Raw genomic sequence first — 21420 nt, 5'->3', positions numbered from 1 at the left:
TTATCAAACATAATACACACACACATTGTCTGAAACCGCTTGTCCCAAGTGGGCTCGCAGCGAGCCGGAGCCTAACCTGGTAACAGAGGGCATAAGGCTGGAGGGGGAGGGAACACACCCAGGAGGGGACACATCCAGGACGAGACGTCAGACTGTCACAAGGCACCCGGCCAAACCCAATGCCCCACCACACCCCTATAAACATAACATAATGGTAGCAAAAATAATTGCACACATTAACTTGACGGATGGGCGGCGTATAAAACAGAGAGCCACACTGTGACTTTTCATTGTTCCCACTGTCTTCTGAATTAGTGAATGCACATCAGTTCTTATCTTCTGCTGCGTTCTAACGATCTGTGGGGTCAACACATTTTTCCATCCATACTGGGCCCACTGGGGAATATGTGTGAGGGGGAGACTTTAAAAGCTCATGAGGACAGAGATGTTGAAAGGACAAGTTGGTGGGAATAGATAACTCAGTACTGTGTGAGAGGTTAGAGGTCCCCTGGGAACTGGCCTGGGTTAGGGGCCACAGTGGACTTGATGTGGAGGCAGTGGTTAAGGGAACTAAGCTGCTGGGGTTGAGAACATGCAAACTTTGTGTGAAAGGAGGTGTAAAAACATAGTGTGTATGTGCATATACACACACACACACACTTCCTGAACCACTTGTCCCATACAGGGTCACGGGGAACCAGACCCTAACTTGTCAACTCAGGGAGTAAGGCTAGAGGGGAGGGGACACACCCAGGAGGGGAAGCCAGTCTGTCGCAAGGCACCCCAAGCAGGACTCGAACCCCAGACCCACTGGAGAGCAGGACCCGGTCCAACCCACTGTGCCACCGCACCCCCTCTAAAAACATAGTAAACTCAGTAAATTTCATATTTGTTGCAAAAAATTTTTTGCATAACTGATAGCTTTATTCCCAAAGCAAATGGATATGTACAATTCTGCTTGAAAGTATGTGAACCCTATAGGGATGCACATTATTCATGTGAAATGTGGAATTTACATTTATTTAGCAGATGCTTTTCTCCAAAGCAGTTTCCAATGAACTCTATGCAGTGTTATGAGCCCATACACCTTATTCACCATGGTGACTTACACTGCTAGATACATTATTTACAATGGGTCACTCATCCATTAATCAGTGGAACACACACACTCTCTCAGTTACTCACACACTATGGGTGAACCTGAACAGCATGTCTTTGGAGTGTGGGAGGAAACCAGAGCATCCAGAGAAAATCCATGCGGGGAAAACATGCAAACTCCACACGGATCGAACCCACGTCCTCTTGCACCACCCAGGTGCTATGAGACAGCAACACTACTCGCTGTGCCACCATGCCACCATTATTTTACTTTTAAAACATTAAAACAAACTGATAAAGTGAATAAATTACTGCGATTTACACCCCTGATCCTACTTGGTTTAACCAATACAACTTGGGCTTCACTTATTTTTACACCTGCTTTTAGTAAACACATGATTTCCTCTAAAGCAAGACAGGGAATTGATCATTGCACACATATTATGTCATTAAATAACCATTTCATGGTAAAACTAAGGGACACAAGGGCCTCACATACTTTCAAGCAGCATTGTACTGCTTCTTTAAGTCTTGGATTTATGTTTTCTTTCTTTTGCCTATTAGAAGAAAATCTTTTTTGGTCACAAAATATGTGCAGTATGAACAACTGAGGTCATTGTCTGTTGCTTAACTTAAATTTCATAACATATTATCATAGAGAAAATAACCCAAAAATGCTCCTGTGGTAATAAATGACTCCTTTGTCAAGACTAACAGGCAGTACGGTTTATTTTCAAAATAGCATGGCTAAATGGTACGTGGGCTGGAGACAAACATTTGACATTCTCAAACCTTTGACAGTGTAAGAAGGGAACATCTAATCCTCGGTGTAATGCAGCTTCTTAAATGGGCATTACGAGGGATTACAGCATGAGGCGAAACGTTCAAATGAGCCCCTTAATGAAAGCCCAGTGGTGTCCTGGGAAAGTGGCGGTGCCCACCCGTGAGTGTGGAGCCCAGCGAGGAGCATTTGGACGGGCAAGTTCGTTTTGTTTATTCTCGTTTTGTTTATTTCCGTATAAACCCATGTGTTGAGAATAACGCAATAATCGCTGCTGGGGTCCTGTCCCAACCACCTTTCCCACAAACAGCCCACAGAGTCAAGTGAAAACTTGCAGAGGGTGGCAAAAGAGAGCTGATTTCACAGATAAATTCTATTTTTGTACGTTATTGGCTCTTCCCCCAAAAAAACAGAGCCGTGCTTATGAAGCCCGTAATCCTAAATAAACCTTATCGCTTTGTTCATCTCTTCCTGATCTGGGCAGCGGAGCGTTAAGCAGAAGCGCAGATCTTGGGCATGTCCACATCTGCCGACAGCCCACATCTGTACACTGCGGGATCTATTCTTGGCCCACAGTGCCTCCCGTGTCTCCAGTCCTCAGCATCCCTGCCTGCTCACTGTGAACACACTCATCCCTCTGACCCACTCGCCATGCGCACGTACTCCCACTGACACACGTGGGCAGGTATGTGGAATCTGATTAGAGGCAACGTGTCACTCCTTCAGCTATGCTTCTTCCATGCAGGTACCTCCTAAGAGTGGCCTGTGAATGCTTGCTAGACATTCCCCGTCTTGGGGTTTGGGCTGCTGCTGGACCACACGCAGCAGCAAACACACATATACGCTTAGCTTTTTTTGTGGTTTGCTCCTGGAAAATCGTACAAATACAGAATATTTTTTAATATGATTTGATTGCTCTTACATACTTCCAAAGTGGGGCGCAGAGAGGTTGGACCGGGTTCTGCTCTCCGGTGGGTCTGGGGTTCAAGTCCCACTTGGGGGTGCCTTGCGATGGACTGGCGTCCTGTCCTGGGTGTGTCCCCTCCCCCTCCAGCCTTGCGCCCTGAGTTGCCGGGTTAGGCTCCGGTTCCTCGTGACCCCATATGGGACAAGTGGTTCAGACTGTGTGTGTGTGTGTACTTACAAAGGAAATATATTTTAATTCTATGGCCCACAACTCAAGCACCTTCTGTAAATATAGACATGATCTAAGTGTTTATTTTCCTTCCACCTGCATATGATGTGCATGACAATTCAAAGGAATTCTAGACTGTATGGTGATCCTGCTGGAACTTCTCAGGTACTGCGATACGATCACACCTGTGAAACATTGCAAGCATTTAAACCTCAGCCCTTGCTCTCCGTATGTGGAAGTATCTGCAATTTCATAGTGTGCTGTTACAATCTGTATATCGTTGTGGCCAACTGCTCTTCTTTAAGTGAATGAAATATATTTAATTTCTTTATTCTGTCTTGTCCACAATGTTTTTTTTTTTTTTTTTAAAAAAATCATGTGTGAAGTTGTATCAGCAAACAATTCTACACATAAAAAATTTCTCCACCATCCTCAACTGAGTCCACAGACATAACAACCCTAATTTGGAATACAGGTAAGAAAAATGAAATTTCTGTTTATTTCATTACGTATATTTTTTTATAGAATTATAATTTATGTGTAACTTTCTGTACTATAAACTGAAAATAAATACTGAAATTACTAGTAGTAAAAAAAAAGTAGTTTTTTTTTTAAATTTACTGGGTCCGTAGGTTAACAGCAAGCTGTTAGCAGGAATCTCATTTTCATGGGTGCTGGGGGGGGGGGGGGGGTTAATGCATAAAAATACAGCAAATATGAAGGGTCTTGCATATTTTATAAAGAGTGAAAAAACCATCTCCCCCAGCTCCTTGTAATCTTATCTCATTTTAAATTATTAGTAGTAAAGCTTAAAAAAGCACTTAATGCACCAGTGGATACATATTGTGAGGATACCTGCGTTGTTTTTTTTTTTCTATTTTTGCCTTCTGTGTCCGTACTGTGGTAATTATTGGGTCTGTTGAAATCCACACAGACATTTCTGCTGAGCAGACCAGAAGATGTGGTTCTCATGGTTTACGAGAAGGTACCACCCCTGTGTTCCCACTGCTGCATGACTCTATCATTAACAGGGTAATTTCTCATGTTTCTAATCCTTACTCTGAAATGGAGGCCCCCTAGGAGCAGACCTGAGCACTGGAACTGTAGAACGTTTTGAGCAGGACATTTGTTAGTTGTCTTAAAGGAGCACGGTAGTAGTTTAAATAATAAAATATGCAAAGCTTTCATAGTGTGTGGTTTTACTTTTCAGGAAGGGATCACAGAAATTCCAACAAGTTACGACCGTGAGAGCTGAATCATGGCATTAGTCCACGTCCGTCCGTCCATCCATCCATCCATCCATCCATCCTTCCTTTATTTAATTGCTCATCCACTGAGGATCACAGAGATCCAGAGCCTATTCCAGAAGCATTGGATATGAGGCAAGGTACACAATGAATGGAATGCCAGTCCATCAAAGGGCAATCCCACAGACTCATTCACTCACACATCCACATGTTAAGAATTTAGAGTCTCCAGTTTAATAAACACATGTCTTTGGACTGTGGGAGAAAACCAGAGCGCCCGACTCGATGAAACCAACACAGACATGGAAAGAACATGCAAAATCCACACAGACTGAACTGGATCCAAACCCACATCTATACCCACAGCCCAGGAGTTGTTAGGAACCAGTGCTTCCCTCTGCACTGCCACGCTGCCCATCTCTGGAGACAGCTGGCTTCGATAAGTTTTGGTCTCGTAAACAGCGTATAGTAGTCGGCCTTAAATGTTTCAGTCAGCATCCAGTGATTTAATGCCAACAATTTCATTAAAGTACAGTAAGTACCTTTACAAAATTAAGGAGCAAAGGAAATGCAGTAAAATTGTATGGTTGTACCGCTGCACTTATAGTAAGTCTACTAATAAAACTATTACATTTCACATAATTTTTGGCTGCTGAGCATGCTTGGTCAACAGAAACATTTTCCAAGTAGTACAAAGATGATCAGTCATGCAAGGAGTAGCTACAGATCACTGACACAATGCACAGTAAACCCTGGTGACCAAAACACAGACTTACACCATTTGTGCTCTGTGCAGGACAATGGGAATCATGTTCACTGAACCACAAGTAATATTTATACGATGGTTTGAATTGTATTGACGTACATCTGGTGTTCATACTGGCAACATGTGAATTAAGTGTTCGTTGCAAAAGTGTGGATTGTTTTCCGGGAAAGAATGCTTGTAATTATACTTTATGTGCAGCCATCTGTCTGCATGATGGCAAGGGGTTTGAAGCTCAGACCGTGTGGTTAACCCCCTTCCTGCAGGCACACGGATAGCGCTCACATCCCTCGAGAGTTAATGGAATATGAACACCCCAGAAGAGCAGCTCATCAGCAGCTCCTTTCTCAAAGCAGCAGCCATCACAGCAATGGCATGTGCGAGTTCATCAGGTTAACCTGGTCTCTGTTTTACATTTATTTATTTAGCAGACACTTTTCTCCAAAGGGACTTCCAATGAACTCTATGTAGTGTTATGAGCCCACACACCTTATTTACCATGGTGACTTACACTGCTAGATACACTACTTACAATGGGTCACTCATCCATACATCAGCGGAACACACACTCTCTCTGTCATTCACACACTATGGGGGAACCTGAACAGCGTGTCTTTGGAGTGTGGGAGGAAACCAGAGCACCCGGAGGAAACCCACACAGACAGGGGGAGAACATGCAAATTCCACACAGACTCAGTGGGGATCGAACCCACGTCCTCTGGAATTGAAAGAAAATATGCTACATGGAGAGTCAAATAACAGAGCAGCCCTCTGCTGAGGTCGGAGCCTTCTTCTCCATGCAGTATGAGTTTAGTGTACATGATGGACTGATGGAGAAATTGTCTGTTTAAATTCCAATACCAACAAAGGAGACTTGACAGAGTGTGTGAAATATCACACAATTTCCTCAGTTCCTCACTCCAGCATGGCCTTGCTCAAGGTCATTTGGTACAGCCTGTGGTCATACAGTGAAAGGAAAGCATCTTATGCATAAGCAAAATTCCCAAAAAGGATGGGGACCATGAGATGTCATAGCTGCTGTGTGATGGATAATGGGCAAAGCCAGGAATAAGGGAAGGAGCTGTATGCGTATTTTATTGGCTGCAGCAGTCTCTGATTATGCTCACCATGTTAAAATGTTCAATGTACTCAAACAATCGGTGTACCGGAACATCCGATCAACCTGAGGAAGAATTTGTATACTGGATCGGAGGCCACATTTAAACCACAATATGGAGAAATAGAATGGTTTCAATTGGCGAAAGAGTAAGAGAAAGCTGCAGACTGCCTCCTATCCCTTCTTCACTTGTATGCTAAACACATTAAGAAGTAGAGAAGTAGAGAAATGTGGTTTTCAGAACCGGTGGAAAGAACATTGCTGTTGATTCCATACTAATAGCAGTGGATGAAGACCTTGAAATACTATTAAGAAAAATCAAAACAGAGAGCAAAGAAAAAAGAGGGCAATCAAATGTGAAGAAAACTGAAGGAATGACAGCTGTGCAACTTTCTTCTCATGTATTCAATGATCAACAAGGGGTGCAAGTCAAGAGAAGCATCCAGGTGTTGTGAATGTTGTGCTCTGCCCCTAATGCTCTGTCTACTGACCCTGGTGCTGTATTGTCTCTTTTGCTCTGCCTGCCGCCCATCACGCTGCCCACAACCCCATACACTCTTTCCATCTGCTGCTCTAGATGCTTCAAAATCAGTCATCCTTGATGTTGTGTCCTGTCACCAACATTCTTAGCGTCAGTACGTTTAAATCTATATTATTATACTTTATTCCCAGGCAACACACTTTGAGTAAAGCTGGTGCTGCTGTTGATCATGCTCCTGTCTGTCCACCTGTTTGTGCCTTAGTGCATGTGTCTAATAATGAGATTAAATCAAAAAAATATGTGCAATGCTCAAGATCTGGACAAAAGCTAATTATTACATTTACTTAGCAGACAGTTCTCCAGAGCAACTTCCAATGAACTCTAAGTAGTGTTATCAGCCCACACACCTTATTCACCGTGGTGACTTACACTGCTAGACACACTACTTACAATAGGTCACTTGTCCCTACATCAGTGGAACACACTCTCTCTGTCACTCACACACTTTGGGTGAACCTGACCAGCATGTCTTTGGACTGTGGGAGGAAACCAGAGCAAACCCACGCAGACATGGGGAGAACTTGCAAGCTCCACACATACCGAGCAGTGGTCGAACCCACGTCCTCTCACACTACCCAGGTACTGTGAGATAGCAGCACTACTTGCTGTACCACCATGCTGCCCTTACTGTTCACTCTTTTTGAGTTTTCCTTGCATTACTGAACATTCTTAGCTTGAGACCTGCAGAGCTTCCCAGTCGAACCCACTGAAGACTGTTGAACAGACTGGGATAGTCAGGATGACCCTTGTGAGTTAATATCTTTTTTTTTAATACTTGCAAAGATTTTACCTTTTTTTGTGTCTGCAAACACTTCAAGTGCACCACCTGAGCACAGCAACTGCCGCAAAACGTTTCTCTGCATGTCGAAAATTATACTTTGAAAGCCAACACCCGTGCTGTTTTAACGCAATGGCTGCGAGCCATGTCCCTGTCTCTGTCCCCGATTAACCCAGAGTCCAGCATTCGATCACATAAACACCTCGCGCAGCTGTGTGGCCCCAAGTAGGCGGCAGATAGCGGCGCGAGGACAGAACTGGATGCAGGGGCCGGGATTAGGGGAGATGTTTTCTGGCACGTAGACAAGTACCATCACTGCGCATGATGAAATGTCCAGCCTTGAAAATTTTATTACACAGAGTTTGTGCTCAAGTCCTGCAGATCCACATCTCATTGTTTTAAGGGCTTTATAGAATTTCACATAGTATAAATTTCTATTTCTGTACACCTGGGACATGCGGTATTACTTACCAGCCCTGCACTAGTCAAAGTCAACCGTATTGTCATTCCACCTATAGGTGAGGTGCACATACAGGAGAACGAAATTCCGTTTCTCTTTGCACCTCCATGCCACAAAGAGACATTTATCTGCATTTATTCATTTGGCTGATGCTTTTCTCTAAAGCATCTTGGAATTACTCACCCATTTATACAGCTGGGTAATTTTCCCGGAGCAATTTAGGGTAAGTACCTTGCTCAAGGGTACTACAGCCAGAGATGGGGATCAAACCTGCAACCTTTGGATGAAAAGGCAATAATCGTAACCACTACACTATTACTAAGAGGTAAATTGTAGAAAACACTGCAGATATCAGCAAATCAGATATGAGCAAAAAGAAAAATCACTGAAGAATAGCTTATTAACTGTGGAAGAAGTGCACAATCTTTACATTACTATGAAAGATCATAATTTCACATAAGAGAACATATATTCTATCATTTCATTTGGTCAGTTAGTTTTACATTAGGGGGGCGCGGTGATGCAACGGTTTGGCCGGGTCCTGCTTTCTGGCGGGTCTGGGGTTCGAGTCTTGCTTGCGGTGCCTTGTGATGGACTGGCGTCCCGTCCTGGGTGTGTCCCCTCCAGCCTTGCACCCTGTGTCGCCGGGTTAGGCTCCGCTTCCCTGCGAACCCGCTCGGGACAAGTGGTTTCAGGCAGTGTGTGTAGTATTACATTATTATATATTTACAGTAATAATGTAAATTATTGTAGAATCAGTAGCCCGAGAGGGTGCAGGGATAGACGTGTTTCATATGCAATAACAGCACACCCTCATGTTACTGCATGCAGCGATAATATACTTGCAATCATCATAAAGTGTCTTTTTTTGAGTCATACAATTTCAAACGCAATTGCAATTTTTTCTTAAATGAAATAAACGGGGAAAATATTTGAGTCTGCTGTGGAAATCTGACGCGGGGCATGCAGTGCCCCGTCGGACATGGTGCTGTCGAAAGGCAGAGAGGAACATGCAGTACATGTGGACTGTTTCACAAGAGCGGCAGAAGGCCGTCTTTTCCACTCTCTCGCAGCCTGTCCTCGCAGCCTCCGCTCGTGTTTATTGACACATGGAACACTTGGCTTCATCGCTCAGCCAGAGGTCCACCGCGGGATATCTGGCATCTTGTAACGCAAACTGATCACTATGAGAAGAATACAGTATGCTGGAGATTTATTATTGAGCAATTCATTATAATCCGATCAAAATGACCCTTGTTTGGCTCAGCAAAATTCACAGAAGTGTACTAAAACTGAAGAGACACCTTCTCATATTTTGTATCTAGCACTTCGGCTGCTTCTGCGGCCTGCGTTGGAAAAGCCAAATGTTTTTTTCATTATGTGGGTAATCTCTAGGTATAAGACTTTGTTTGCTTCATTACTTTCACAGTGTTTCACAAGCTAGAATAGGGTCAGTTAAGCGTGTGTGTGTGTGTGTGTGTGTGTGTGTGTGTTGCAGGAATCATAAATTCCAGGTAAGCCAGTGAGCTCCCAGACATTTCACAAAGACAAAAAAAAAAAGAAATCAACGGCTCATTTTGCATTTATTTGTCAGACACTTTTCTCCAAAGCGACTTCCACTAAGCTCTATGTAGTGTTACCAGCTCACACACCTTATTCACCATGGTGACTTACACTGCTAGATACATTATTTACAATGGGTCACTCATCCATACATCAATGGAACACACTCTCTCTGTGTCACTCACACACTATGGGGGAACCTGAACAGCATATCTTTGGAGTGTGGGAGGAAACCAGAGCACACGGAGGAAACCCACATCGTCACTGGGAGAACATGCAAACCCAGGTGCTGTGAGACAGCAGTCCTATGCATTGTCCCTCCCACCACAGTGACTTCTACTTCGATTCTTTTAATTTGAAAAATTAGTAATGCATTACATCAGCTGACTGGAGGACATGGTTGGTAACTCTAAAAGGGTAGTTTCAATGCAGTGGTGTGGTTAAAAAAAAAAAAACAGATTGAAAATTTTTATACTCCTGCCTTGCTACATAGAAAAACTATGATTTGGTCTTTTTTGGGATTTTAGAAATAAAAGGAAGATTTGATATTTGGTCCATTATTGCTGGGAACAGAGGGGTCCACAGTGGCTTTCGTAAAAAAATGCTTTCGCTAGAATGGTTTTCAGTGAATCTGGAACCATCCTGGGAGATGGAGAAGTATTAATTATGCTAAGTATCAGCTCAATAACAGTGACAATTGCAGATTTCACAAGTTTTTGATGGTATGGGGTCCAAGGGGTATGATGTGGATGCATCTATTTTGGAATTGAAGTAATTTAAGAAATCAGTGCAACTACACCCAATGGGGAGCAGCAGTAAAAGAACTGTTACACTTATTCTTTAGTCATAATATCATTTGGAATAAAATAACATTGCTTATTCTCATTGACTCTTGGTTTAGAGGTACTGCCTTTGGATCCAAAAGTCACAGGTTCCATCACATAGCAACCTTTGTTCTTCTAATAATAATAATAATAATAATAATAATAATAATAATAATAACCTGGTAGTGGAGTGCTTAGAGCTGCTGCCTTTGGAGCTTAAGGTCACAGGTTTGATCCCCACCTCTGGCTGTAGTACCCTTGAGCAAAATACTTAACCTCAACTACTCTAGTAAAAGTACCCAGCTGTATAAGTTCATAAATAATTGTAACCTTAACACTGTAAGTCACTTTGGAGAAAACTGTCATAAAATTGAATAAATATAATGTTTGAGCTTTCTTATAATGGGTGATACTGTTGGTCCACATCTCATGGTATATACATGTAATTTAATGGGCCTCCACTTGCATTTTTGTTCCTTTACATGACTGGCGGAGCTTTTTCAGGGTGACGACCTTAGATTTAAGAGGAGTGACCTCATCTGGGGTTTTCCTAAACAGTGTCGCGGTTGCCGGTGAGGTCATTCACTGAAGAAACTGGGCTGTGCTCAGCTGTTCAGCGACCGTGTTATAATAACTTGTCTGCTTCAGATGTTCAGGTGTTGGCCGAGCTTGGCATTCAGACTGCAAACGTTTCATCGCCAGTCGAAGCGACATCAGGTGAGATCAGATGTTGTCGCCTCGACTGGCGATGAAACGTTTGCAGTCTGAATGCCAAGCTCGGCGAGCACCTGAACATCTGAATCAACATCCCGAGCTACGAACACCATCAGTCTTCTCTACCATTTATAAATAACTTTGCTGCGATTGATATTGGCAGTTGTCAGGTCTGAGGTTCAAGTCCTGCTTGGGGTGCCTTACGGTGGACTGGCATCCCGTCTAGGGTGTTTCCCCTCCCCATTCAGCCTTGCGCCCTGTCTTTCCAGGATAGGCTCTGGTTTATTGTAATCCAGCTTGGGGCAAGCGGTTGTTGACATTGATTGGCTGGTTGGTTGGATATTGACAGTCAGAGACCAGAGGTCAAAAGTATTAAAGTGGTGATCCCATAATGTTTGATCACAAGCGGAAATCACTGGATTCTTCGTAGCGATGCTCCAGGATGTCAAGATCCAGGGTTATGGTCATGATGGTGGTTCGCACCCGCGACACGTTGAGAGATGCTAGACAGCCCAAGAGAGACAAGGAGGATTTACCACGGGGTTCTCATTCTAGGTTACCATGCCCCAGTCACTAAATCAACCAGGAATTTGGTGAACTGTGTTGGAAATGAAGCCTGAAGTCCAAGCAGACTGAAAATGATGGGAATTTTAGGTGAAACGAAAGCAGCGCGAATGAAGAAAAGTGGTGGTCCCGTTTCTCAACCGTCTGAATGTTGTCCTTCAATGTAGCGGCACACGCTGGAGTCCCTGGAGTTTTTTTAACCATGGACATGATCGTGGGCTACAGTAGCTGCAGCCTGCTCAGGCTTCCTGGGAAATCTCACAATATGGGAAGTTGTTCAAAAAAAAAAAAAAAAAATCACCCGTCAAGCTGGAGGATGTCTTAATTTTCTTTTTTTTATAGGTTCAGCTGGACCGCCGTCTGAAAGTCCCAGAATTCCAGGAAATTCTATGCAAAAATTTTACTTCTCCCATGTAATCAAAACAATAACAGAACCATAAGTAATCAATTAATTAGAGCAGAATTGTTACATTTAACTATTTATTTGTTTAGTAGATCCTTTTCTCTAAAGTGACTTACAATGAACTCTATGTAGTGTTATCAGCCCACACACCTTATTCACCAAGGTGACTTACACTGCTAGATATACTACTTACAATGGGTCACTCATCCATACATCAGTGGAACACACTCTCTCTGTCGCTCACACACCATGGGGGAAACTGAACAGCATATCTTTGGAGTGTGAGAGGAAACCAGAGCACTCAAAGACTTACACTGCTAGATACACTACTTACAACAGGTCACTCATCCATATATTAGTGGAACACACTTGATCTGTCACTTACTCACTATGGGTGAACCTGAACAGCATGTCTTTGGACTGTGGGTGGAAACCAGAGCACCCGGCGGAAACCCACACAGACACGGGGAGAACATGCAAACTCCACGCAGACCGAGCGGGGATCAAACCCACATCCTCTCACACCACCCACGTGCTGTGCTGCCCACGGCTGTTCTTCTGTGCTCCGGTCAGCTGTCTCTGCAGGGGTCAATTCCCAGTTCCCAAACTTGGCTTTTTCTGGTTTTTACTCAGTCCGAAGAGGACGTCAAGTGATACCACGTACTAAGCAACTTGTCAAACTGTGATGCAATAAATAAAATTCGATTGAATTTCGCTGATTGATTGAAAGGGTGAATACAAACTCAGGCGTTACATATATCATACACAGATATATGAACAGTAGTGTGAAAATTAAACTATGCTTTTCCCTACAGGGATCGCAGGACTCGGGATGGACAGGATGAGAAAAGCTTTCGCCGGACAGTTTACAAGGATCGCAGCCGCGACCACGGAAGCCTCAGAAACCCAAACACGCATTGCGCTCCCCCTCGAGAGGGCCGTCTGCTCCACTTTCTCATTGTTGTGTCGCTCATTAGAGCCCAGCAGGTGTGCGTGGACTTGAAACGGTCTGGAAGAACGGTCACACCAGCCCCAGACAAGCCGGATGGCACGGCATGCCGACGAGACAAAATATCCGACATTAAACGTCATTATGGTCCCATCACTTCTCTGTTGGCACTTCCCATGCGACCTCTGACCTCTGCGCTACAGCAAACACGAGCGCACTTTGCGCCTTTTGTAAGTGACTCACAAATGCGTCTGGATTTCCAGACGATGAGACTCGAGGAGAACAGAGGCAGGAACCGTATGCGTGACGTGGGTCAAATGTTGAACGCAGTAGTACAGTGTATGTTTATTTGAATCTTTACTATACACACTTCTTCCTTCATTGACCCGGCCTGCTAGGGAGGACATACCAGGGGTCCCCACTCAATACAGCTTTAAAAAAAACATGAAATCTGCACAGTAGCATTGAAAAAGGAAGAAAGTTTTCTTTAATCTGTTTAAAATTATGAGACTACACTAAACTTTTGATATTTTGGGAGTATTTGGCAAGTACGGTTGTCACAGTGAGTAACGCTGCTGTCTGACCGCCTGGGTGGTGCAAGAGGACGTGGGTTTGATCTTCGCTCGGTCTGTGTGCAGTTTGAATGTTCTCCCGGTGTCTGCGTGGGTTTCCTCCAGGTGCTCTGGTTTCCTCCCACAGTCCAAAGACATGCTGTTCAGGTTCACCCATAGTGTGTGTGTGAGTAACAGAGAGAGTGTGTTCCACTGATATATGGATGAGTGACCCAATGTAAGTAGTGTATCTAGCAGTGTAAGTGTTTGGGTGCTCTGGTTTCCTCCCGCAGTCGAAAGACATGTGTAGCACGCCGGTGCAGTCTGAAGGGCGGGGCGGAGCCGGAACAGCTGAAAATAATCGACACCTCTATTTCTTTCCCGGCCTCCAACAGTGAAGGGGAAGAGTCTGAGGACTTCCTGGGCGCGACGACCTTTGGCAGTGACAGATGCCGAGAGCGACAGCGATCCTGTTCTCCACATCCCTCACCAACCGCTCCTGATCTGCACCGTGTTCCCTGCACCCCCGTTCCCTCCCCTCACTAGTCCCTGTGTGACAAACACAAAGAAATAAAACCCCTCACCTGCCACTCACCAGACCGTGTCTCTGCTCAGTCTGTGTGGGTTTCCTCCAAGTGCTCTGGTTTCCTCCCACACTCTAAAGACACATCGTTCGGGTTCCCCCATAGTGTGTGAGTGACAGAGAGAGTGTGTTCCACTGATGTATGGATGAGTGATCCATTGTAAGTAGTGTATCTAGCAGTGTAAGTCACCACGGTGAATAAGGTGTGTGGAATGATAACGCTACACAGTGTTCACTGGAAGTCACTTTGGAGAAAAGCGTCAGCAAAATAAATTAAAAATGTATTTTTTTATAATTATTGATATTTTTATTATTGTTCTGAAGAAGTCTGGGTCACAGTGACAGAGCCTCACTGTAGGTAATAAATCTTCCTACAGGGACAGACAGTGTGCCATGAAATTACAACCTTGTGCTAGAGCTGAGGGTTCAAAAGGTTACAGTATTTCACAGGTCTGACCATGAAGGACTGAAAAGTCTTCTTAACATGAAATAAAGTTTCGGAATGAGAAGTCAGCTAATGTGATTAAATGTGACCATCCCACAATGCACTGGGTAGCGAGTTCACTTATGCGCCAGCAGTCTCCTGTGTGTCGTTCATAACAGCATCTGTCACTGCTGACCACGCTATGAACTGAAATTAGTGTCTCACACACTGACATATTGTCTTTTTTAATAGGAGAGCCTGCTTGCAGGAGGCAAGCACATAAGAAAAAAAAAAAAGGACAGTTCTTTAATCCTTGGCGATGTCCCACTCTGGTTAAATAAATAAATAAATTTTAAAAATTCCCCAGGCACGGTCATACACCGTGACCGCATTGCTGCATCGGGATAGGAATTTGTTGGAACGCACTCTCGCCTGTAACCTGGAGTGATCCTGACATTGTTTGAGAAAGTCCCTGGGGCACATCGCCATCCTTCCTGACGGGCAGTGGGGGGGGTTCCCTGATCAACAGCGGAGAGTCTCAGCAGGTCACCAGCCACGTCAGGAAAGAATCTCACCACACAGTTTTGCTTTTTACACGTACTTATTGCTATAGCTGATCCTTTTCTCCAAAGCAACTTACAGTGATTTACCCACTGTTCACAACTGAGTAATTTTTACTATATCAATTCAGGATTAGTACCTTGATCAACGGTACTGCAGCAGGAGGTGGGATTCAAACCCATCACCACCCCGTCCAGAAATGATGCTTCTAACCGCTATACTGCCTGCTGCCCCATTTATTTATTCAGCAGACACTTTTCTCCAAAACCACTTCCAATGAACTCTATGTAGTGTTATCAGCCCACACACCTTGTTCACCAAGGTAACTTACACTGCTAGATACACTACTTACATGGGTCACATCAGTGGGACACACTCTCTCTGTCACTCACACACTATGGGTGAACCTGAACAGCATGTCTTTGGACTGTGGGAGGAAACCAGAGCACCCAAAGGAAAACCACGCAGATGCAAGGGAGAGCATGTCAACTCCACACAGACTGAGCAGGGATCAAACCCATTTCCTCTCACACCCACACTGGCCATTCTGAAAAGAAACTTTACAGGCGCTTTGTTTAATATTGTATATAGCATGTTCGATAATTTTCGTCCTGCAGCATGAGAAGGTGCTCAAAGCAGCTGCCGGGTGCTTTTTTGGTCCAGGACTGTCGTACTCTGCATCTTATTACAATGACCTAATCACACTGCCCATGCTGTAAAGTACTGTCTAGATTATATGAATTCCTGCGATGCATCAAAGTCATTAGCTATTTTGGTCATTCCGATTCCTTCATTATTCTTCTGAACTAGATTTGAGGTCCGCAGCGGGTCACAGTGAGCCGGAGCCTATCCCAGAAACACAGGGCACAAGGCTGAAGGGGGAGGGATACACCCTGGATGGGACGCCAGTCCATCGCAAGGCACCCCAAGCAGAACTCGAACCCTGGACTCGCCACACAGCTGGCACCAGCCAAACGCGCTGCGAGAATGATGGTAAGTATTTGAAAAAGATTTTCTGTTGTATGATTCTTTCTTTGCGGGGAAATAAAAAAAACTGTGGAATGTGGTTTCTGTGTATTGATACAGTCAGTCATCCATCAGTCTGTTGCAGTGATTTGCGGGTTATAATATCCAGGGTGGAGGTGTAGTATAATGACTTATTGCAGGGACACCAGGCAAGTGGTGGATTTTGAAGGCCAGACCTTTGCAGTGTGATTATCCTGGTTTCACGAAAACAGGCACCCCACATGTGTCGTTCTCACACACACCTGTGATTAATACCCCTTGCTAGGCTGGCCATGCACCTTTAACCCTCGGGTTGTGTTCTGGTCAAACTCAGCCCGTTTACTACTTTCCTCTATCATTAATATTATTTCTTTCATCTGATTGCCAAAGATTTCATGACATCCTCTGGGTATCTGAAAGCAAAAATTAATGATCACCAGTTTTCTTTGAATTTTATGTTTCATTCACGTTTTGTGCATCTGTGGTGTACGTGGTCACGTCTGGTTGGCCGTGAGAAATGAGCAGGTGAGAGTATGAGCAAAGAGTATTAAATGCCAGATTCACACACACACACACACACACACGTGGTATAATTTGAGGTAAAAGAGGTCTGTAGACCATACATTTCAAAAGGAAGCGAAGAGCTTGTGAAAATGATTGGGAATGAAGTTGGTAAAAAGCTGTAACACAACACAAAGTGGGGGGGGGGGGGCGTGGTGGCACAGCAGATTTGACTGGGTCTTACTTTCCACCGGGTCTGGGGTTTGATTCCCACTTGGGATGTCCTGTGATGGACTGGCGTCCCATCCTGGGTGTGTCCCCTCCCCCTCCAGCCTTGCGCCCTGAGTTGCTAGGTTAGGCTCCGGCTCGCCACGACCCTGCTGGATCAAGCGGTTTCAGACAGAGAGACAACATGAAGTGTTCATCTATATTTTATAATTGCTTTATATAGCATTTTAACAGGTCGTCCAGGTTTGGATGGGAATGCCAGTAACAGAAAGCCATCTCAAACACTGCCCAAGGGTTAATGGGACTTCTCAGAAGCACCTCAGCAGCAGTATGGGCTCCACTTCCCTTGGCCTGCCTTCCCCTGTGCTTGTTCCTGGAAGTCAGAGTTTGAATGAAAACCAGCTGGTGCAGAGCACAGTGAGAAAGGAACACAGTTCATTTTGGAGCTACACAACAACCAAATTAATCATACTTCACTACATACTGAATCCTTTGAATGTCCAGAACTCGGAGTGTGGTCTCTAGGACTCGGCCCAGTGACCTTCTCCTCCAGATTTCTTACCAAGCCGGCCTTCCTAAAGCTTATATTTATTTGTCTGTTTAGCAGACCCTTTTCTCCAAAGCGACTTCCAATGAACTCTATGTAGTGTTATCAGCCCACACACCTTATTCACCGTGGCTTACACTGCAAGATACACTACTTACAATGGGTCACTCATCATACATCAGTGGAACACACACTCTCTCTGTCACTCACACACTATGGGTGAAGCAGAACAGTATGTCTTTGGACTGTGAGAGGAAACCAGAGCACCCAGAGGAAACCCATGCAGACACGGGAAGAACACATAAACTCCACACAGACAGAGTGCTACTGGCTTGACGCCAGCTTGGAGGGTTCCCACTTTTTCTGCCATCCATTGGTCCAGTTGGTTGGCATGGTCACTGCCACAATTTGGATGATGTTTCAGCCTTTCCGTTCTGGTTTGGGCAACAATTTCAGGACAAGCAAAGAATATTGAGACATATGAAATAATCATTTCACATTATCATAGTGAATCTGTCATCTGTAAACAACACACAACTTGTTTCTCTGCCACTTTTCTCTCCAGTATTAAGGTACGTACAACTATTTACCTATTTATATAGCTGAGAAATTTTTACTGGAACATTTTGGGATGGCTACCTTGGTCAGAAGTACTACAAGTGGAGGTGGGATTCAAACCTGTGGATCCAAACCACTATGCGTCCAGCTGCCTGCCCTAGTTGCACACATCGGTAGAGAAGTGAGTTGGAAGAGCACACTTAGTGCAATAAATTGTTTAATTTGTACGACATGGATGCGTTTCGGCAAGTTGTCTTCATCAGCGTGCATGTTTAGTGTATGAGGGGTGACCATGTAACGGGACATGACATAACTCTCGGAGCACCATCTGAGACCAGTAGTTAAATGGTAACCATAACATAAAGGTAGTATGAATCATATCAGGATTATGGGTACAATAATAGCAGAACACACAATATCGTGTGTATAAAAATTTGTAATAGTCGCATTCAATTCATCAAAGTCAAACAAAGCACTTGAGTGCTCAAACCCCAAAAACAGTCATAATACAGAGATCAGAACGAGGAAGTAGGCGAGCTTGTTGATTTTAACATTGGACCTGTTCATAATTCTGACATAGTTATATAGGTGCACGATTAAAAATTAGCGAAAATGCGAAATACAGAAAAAAAGGGAAATGTGAACTGAAATAACCCCACAAGCATGTTTAGTATCCTGTGCAGAGTGCAAATAGGGACTTTTCGCTTGGCTGAAGTTCTCGGTGACACGTCCGCAACCTCAGCCTTCCCATTCAAGACCTACGTGTCCGAGTGTGAGAGATCCAGGCTTGGTGGGGGATGCGGAGCAGCCTGGCCAGAGGGGTCACCTAAGGTGAGAGATTTCACTTCCAGCCTTTTCCCATGGCCCCCCTGCAGGAGGGGAAGCGTCCGCCTCCCGTACGGGAAACGGGGCGCCATGCCTCCAAGGACAGACCGAGAGGATGGGCCAGACGTTCAGCTCGGCAGGGAAAATCTGGTCTTTTCTAAAGGACGCCATACCCTCTGTCCTCGAGACGCTGATGCAGCGTACATGGCGGAGACTGTCCCACAGCTCTGACATCCAAATAGCTCACAGCGAAGGTCCCTTGTGTTCACTACAAGGAGAACTGGAGTACTCCCACATGCTTTGAGAACTTTCATGCACATTATCAAGAGTATCTTGTACTGGTGAATGTAAACAATTATACTGATATTCGCATTTATATACGGGGGGATGCGGTGGCGCAGTGGGTTGGACTGGGTTCTGCTCTCCGGTGGGTCTGGGGTTGGAGTCCCACTTGGGGTGCCCTGCAATGGAGTGGCGTCCCGTCCTGGGTGTGTCCCCGCCCCCTCCAGCCCTACGCCCTGCGTTGCCGGGTTAGGCTTCGGCTCCCCGCGACCCTGTATGGGACAAGTGGTTCAGACAATGTGTGTGTGTGTGTGTGTGTAGTATAAATATTTATTCCCCCCCCCCCAAAAAACCTGTATGTATGTATGTTGGTATGTGGTATATGTATGTTTTTTGTGTATAATATGAGCCATTGGGAACCGAAGCAAAATTCCTTGTATGCATGTGCATACTTGGCCAAATAAATCTGATTGTAAATCTGATTCTAGAGAGTTTCCCAAGCGACTCACATGAACAGTTTGCCCAATACCCAGTTTTTGCTGGTGCACATTGTATGGGTATCTGATAGGAAATACAGAGATGATCATTACAGATAAGTTAGAGCTCTTCTTAGAGCTGTTAGAAGATCAGGAGAGAAATGGGTCTGAAAGATATGGATTTGAGACACTTCTTGAATGAAAAGGATTCGGCAGTTAATTCTCACCTGCAGTTTGTATTGTTCATCTAATAAAAATCATGCAAACTGGAGAAAAAAAATGAAACTCATAACATTTCGGTTTTGAACGTGTATAACCATTCCACCTTGTGTCTTTTTCCAGGGTTTTAAAATGTTCTTCAGACCCCTATCCCATGAGCCTGCATCCATCACCCTGTGCTGACAGTTGGCCTTGACAAACAGAGCAAAGAAAATCTGCTTTGGTCTTTGATGCTCTCAGCCGCGGGACATAGATTTATATACCTTAATGAAAAGTATTCAAAAAAAAAAAAAAAATACTGGACAGCATTATCTTGAGATAAAGCATTTTATTGGAGAGGCAGTACTGGATTTTGGCCAGGGCTAGAAACGTAACAGAAAACGACTCCCACAACATTAATAATCTTTTCATTGTGCAGGGATTATGCTTAATTAAAACAACTCATTCTGTAGCAGCCCTTCTTCTTCTTATTATTATTATTATTGTCATTATAAGCTGGTAGCAGAGTGCTTAGAGCTGCTGCCTTTTGATCTAAAGCTCACAGGTCCAATCCCCACCTCTGGCTGTAGTACCCTTGAGCAAGGTACTAACCCTAAATTGCTCCGGTAAAATTACCCAGCTGTATAAATGGAGAAAGAATTTAAATTATATCAGCTACTTAACAGTTACTTGATCGGCACCCCATTACTGTAACTGTAACCCGATGTGCTATATTATTCTTGCATGTAAGTAAATCACAGCAATTGAAAATGAACACTCAGTAGTAATAACTTTATATAAAAAAAACAGTGCTTCTTTTTATTAGTCAATAAATGTACAGTAAATAACCCAAAATGCATCATTTGTCATGTTGTCCTAATGTCAAATTCGTAGTTTGTGGAACAACTGTAAAAGACACTGTTTCATCAGTTCAACGTTTTGTAAATTCAGAAGATCTGAAATAAACTTTATGTCCTCTGAGACATGCTGCTCATGGCTCCGAACCGCTAAAAATCAGGAGCTTTTTTGCGGTTTATTGAGAGAATGAAGAGGGGGTGCGGTGGCGCAGGGGGGTTGGACCACAGTCCCTGCTCTCCGGTGGGTCCTGGGGTTCGAGTCCCGCTTGGGGTGCCTTGTGACGGACTGGCGTCCCGTCCTGGGTGGGTCCCCTCCCCCTCCGGCCTTACGCCCTGTGTTACCGGTAGGCTCCGGTTCCCCGTGACCCCGTACGGGACAAGCGGTTCTGAAATGTGTGTGTGTGTGTGTGAGAGAATGAAAACCTGCAGTGAGAATAACAGTCAGGGCCTCTAAGCAAGTAGATTTCAGAATAATATTCATAATAGTTTCCATTTCCACACTTCAGAAAGATGACCCATACTGTATTTAGAGCATCACTGCCATCTGCTGACCACGTGTATGTAGTACACGAAGATCACAATAAACTAAGGAACACGCTGGGTCTCCATGGTCCGGAGCCAATCCTGCAAACACAGCGTGACACTGTGAACACACTGTCTGGGACATCAGTCCATTGCAAGACTTTTATTTTATTATCTTGAAATTACTATATAAATTACGACCTGTCAGCATCTGGGCACATTTATTATATACAATCAATAAAAACATAATGGCAAAGGTGTACCTCTATTTATTTGAGTTCTTTAAGTCTTATCTATCTATCTCTATCTATCTATCTATCTATCTATCTATCTATCTATCTATCTATCTAATCTAATCTAATTCG

Source organism: Scleropages formosus, chromosome 5 (genome assembly GCF_900964775.1).
Source record: "Scleropages formosus chromosome 5, fSclFor1.1, whole genome shotgun sequence".
In the NCBI taxonomy this organism is placed as follows: domain Eukaryota; kingdom Metazoa; phylum Chordata; class Actinopteri; order Osteoglossiformes; family Osteoglossidae; genus Scleropages; species Scleropages formosus.
Note: the sequence above shows the minus strand (reverse complement) of the source record.